General features: G+C 44.5%; 1 non-coding gene across 1 annotated transcript; it reads left to right on the forward strand.

The window, feature by feature from the left end:
- The first annotated feature begins 1,199 nt into the window (after positions 1-1,199).
- Positions 1,200-1,334, forward strand: LOC146796558 (small nucleolar RNA SNORA17). The gene has a single exon (XR_014970304.1). It is a non-coding gene; the product is annotated as a small nucleolar RNA SNORA17 (small nucleolar RNA).
- Positions 1,335-4,216: the final 2,882 nt, after the last annotated feature.

Below are 4,216 nucleotides of genomic sequence, written 5' to 3' on the forward strand. Positions count from 1 at the left end.
TCGCTCGAAGGCTTTTCAGAATCTACCCTGAAGAGTTTTCGGAAGTCATAGATACAAGTCGAAATCTGAGTTCCAAGAAGTAAAGTGACTTTTGAGGAGAACAGCAAATCTTAGTTGTGGAGATTTCGCACCGAGTCGTCAGGGAGAGGAAGCAGCGTCAACAGGAGCATCTGAAGAAAGAACAAGAAAAATGAAGCTAAGTTAACGAGTGTATATTTGTCACGTCAGAGAACTGAAGTAAATATTTGTCACGTCAGAGAACTGAAGTAAATTACCGAAAGCAATAGAGTCATAGAACTTACTGTGAAGGAAGTGGCTTTACTGTAATTCTTCACAGAGGTAACGAATAGTAACGACAAGTCCTGAAAAAGTCGAGGAGAGAATTGCAATATAGATTAGAACTCTTGAGCAACTACAAACAATAGAATAAGATAAAAACATACTTACCACAGAAATAAGTCGTCGAACATTAGCTAAGTACTGAGAGTGAAATACCACCACGAAAAGAGGAGAAAGCATTAAACTCACAGATGAATAATTACCAATAGGAAAAGACCTCAAACACAGTAAGTAGTACACCAAATTAAAATAGAAAATGTCAGGTTAAAAAGAAAGCAGAAGTTCTTAACAGATAAATGTAACTATATTACAGGTGTGCAAAAAGAAAAGGAAGCTGTGAATTAAGGCAGATACCAAGGAAGATAAGACATAGGAGTGTAAAAAGAAAAATAGGAAAGTAAGTGAGAAGCTCAGAGAGAAAGATTTATATGAGGCAGATAAACCTTGGGTTCTAGTTATTTCCTTTTTAATTGCAGACGAAGAATATAGTTAATGAAATAAAAGCACACACAGAAAAGAAATAGAAGAGAAGCAGAGTTCTGAAATTGGCATGGTAAGGAAATAAGGCAATTGGGGTTGAGAGATAAGAGAGGTTAAAGGCTAAAAGTTTATTATAACAATAACTCTTATCTACAGGTTATCTCTTCAGCAAAAGAAGTCTGCTGGACGGACTCCTGAAGGAAGCCGCAGAACAGTCTCTTCTCTCTTTTGTTATTTTATCCACTTTCCCCCTTCCCCCTAGATAGCCACTCTAGAGACTTGTCACATTAAGCTCTGGATTGCTGTCGGGGTGGATTTGGGAACTAGCATCTCTGTTCCTGTGTAAGTTTTGAGTGCCGTAATTAGAGTCTGACATGCTTTCTGCCCCCTGGGGTGGCAGATCAGGGGCTTTTGCCCCATCTGCCTCCCAGGGGGGCAGAAAGACTTAAGTTTTTGGGGGGGTTGGGGCATTGGCATGCCCATTTTGGGCAGCTCCATCCCTAAAGACCTAAACAAAAAATTGGTGCCTAGTGTGTTTTCTGTCCCCCCGGGGGGAGGCAGATCAGGGGCTATTGCCCCCATCTGCCTCCCAGGGAGGGCAAAATGTCGGTGGAATTTTTTGGGGGGATGTGGGGGCATTAACATGCTAATTTTGGGCATTCCATACTCCTATAGACATTTTAAAAAATCCCTGGTGCCTAGTGTGCTTTCTACCCCCGGGGGCAGATCGGGGGCTACTGCCCCTTCTGCCTCCCAGGGGGGCAGAAAGACTGAATTTTGAGCAAATGTTAGGGGGAGCAAAAGCCGTTGCCCAGGGGGCTGCTCCCCCTCCCTGGTGCCTAGTGGGTGGATCCCTGCTTGGGGATTGCTTTCCAATGGGTGCTCATGGGGCTGAGCTAGTCCCCAGAGCACTGAGGCAGGGAAAAGGAAACGAGTCGCTCAGCTAATTTCAGTTACGATTTCTCTGAAATGACATCAGCGCAACATGCGTGTTGATTGTCATTTCAGAGAAACAGCCTCGGAAGCATGGGAAGCTCTTCCCAAGCTCACATGCTGTTTTGATTGAAAGGAAATCCCTCCGGAGCCCGCACCATAGGGATTTCCTATGCCATGTGCGAGGATGGCCAGTAGCCCTCCTACTCACATGAGCACTGTGGCGTCAGACGGCTCCCAGACGTCCGATAAACACAAAAGGTTAAGATTGCTTTAGGTTGCCTTTATCCCAGTACATTTTTTCTCATAGCAATGTGGATTTGGTTCATAGAATTTAAACTTTTTGCATTTTCATTTCCCGAGTACTGACTATGTATTTTTTGAATGTTCAAATCAAGTGCAACAGTTTCTCAAGGGGGTTCATAGGAACTTGAATTGTTGATATGCTTTTTCCCAATCATTCAATGCGAAGTAAGTCCACTCTGGTGCAGTGTATTTATGACTTGCTACGCTTGCTCTATTGGACCTTCTCAGTGACTTCATCATCATCACTGTCACTTTGTCACTTTGTTCTAACTTACTAGAGACTTCTGTGATCGGGTGTGGTACTCAGCATTCAGTTAGAATGCATCTCAATCTGTCTGATCTTTGGGCTGCACCGCTCCCTAGTCAGCTCTTCTTCACATGCCCCTTCTGTACCCACAAGACCTGACTCTCTTGGACTATTCTCGGGATTAGGTCCAAGAGTCCCAGTAGCTTAAGCCCCTTAACAGTCTGGCTAACCTGAGATGGTTGCCTCTCTGTAACCACCAGCAAATCTGAAACAGGCACTGTATCTTCAAAGGGACATGGGCTCAGCGTGTGTGGCAGCGTGCACCCAGTTTGGAAGACCACCACATTTGACACAGTTGTGGTAACCAGTATCACTTGGAAAGCCCATGCCAATGTGGTTCCAGGCATGACTTGCATACGTGCTTCTTCAGCAGGACCCAGTCTCCAGGACTGAGATTGTGGCACTGCGTCTGTTGAGGCGCAGTTGCAACTTCCCCAACCTGCTGAGACACAGACACAGAACGTACCACGCCAGCCAGTCATTTACAGTAATCGAACACCAAATCATCTGTTATGTTTACTAATTGGTTCAAAGGGAATGCAGGCTGTCTCGTGGCTCTCACCATGATAATTTCATGAGGGAAGAGTCTAGATCTTCTGTCTGGGTTTCTTCTGAAACTCATCAACACAAGAGGCAAAGCATCAGGCCATTTCAGAGATGTCAAAGCACACAAATTTGCCAACCTGCATTTTAATGTTCTGTTCAACTGCTCTACTATGCCTGAGGCTTCTGGACGGCAAACTCAATGTAGTTTCTGATCAATTTGTAATGCTGCACATAACATCTTTAAGATCTCTTTGTTAAAGTGAGTCCCTCGGTCTGATTCCAAAGAAGTTGGAAATCCAAAACGTGGTATGAGTTCACTCAACAGTAATTTGGCCACAGTCAAGCTGTCATTACGCCGGGTGGGATAGGTTCTACCCAGCTAGAAAAGAAACATACAATTACAAGGATGTATTTCAGACCATTGCAAAGAGGCATATCAATTAAATCGAGCCGCATCCTTTTAAAAGGTACTCCAGACCTTCCTACATGACTTATTATAGCTAGTGTTTTCTTCACCACATTTTGTTGTTGACACACGGCTTCTGCTCTGAATCGGGGGTTAAACTATGGTTGTCTAAAGAGCCTCATCATAGCATCCCTTCCAACGTGTGCAGGACCATGGTATTTACGAGCCATGGGGGTCAACAAGCTGTCCAATAGGACTGGTCTTCCATCTGTGTATACCAATACCTCATCATCTTATCTCTGGGTGCAACCTGCTCTTACCCATCCCTGTCTCTCATTGTTTGAGGCTTAGTCTTGCAATATTTCACTTCCTCCCAAGTTTCTACAGTCTACATTTAGTGACATCAGTGTTCTCCCGAAAGGGTTCTCCATTGAAAGTGTAAGAATTTAGAGCACAATTGCAAGCAGTCTTATCCACATGCGGTTGCAGACTGTGACATATCAGTGCCCTGCCAATGGGCACTGCACTTCACCACCGCAATTAGGGCAAGCAGTTGTAATGACAGCAGCAGGTTCCTTACTCTTTCCCCATTTCGTATTGGGGATTCTGATGATGTCATGAGCCCACGCTGTGACCACAACTGCCCAAAGTCATGTATGATGCCAAATCCGAACTGACTGTCGGTGAAGATGGTAACTCGCAATTGGTCAGATAAATTCCTTGCTTGTGACAAGGCAACTAACTCAACAACTTGGTCAGAGTATGCACCCTGCAACCAAGATGCTTCAATCACTTCTGCAACTGTGCATACAGCAGCAGACACAGCTTTCAGGTTTCCTTCTGCATCACACCAACATGATCCATCCACAAACAACACTAAATCAGTTTCTGGCAAAGGG

This window comes from Triturus cristatus, chromosome 10, assembly GCF_964204655.1.
Source record: "Triturus cristatus chromosome 10, aTriCri1.1, whole genome shotgun sequence".
Classification (NCBI taxonomy): domain Eukaryota; kingdom Metazoa; phylum Chordata; class Amphibia; order Caudata; family Salamandridae; genus Triturus; species Triturus cristatus.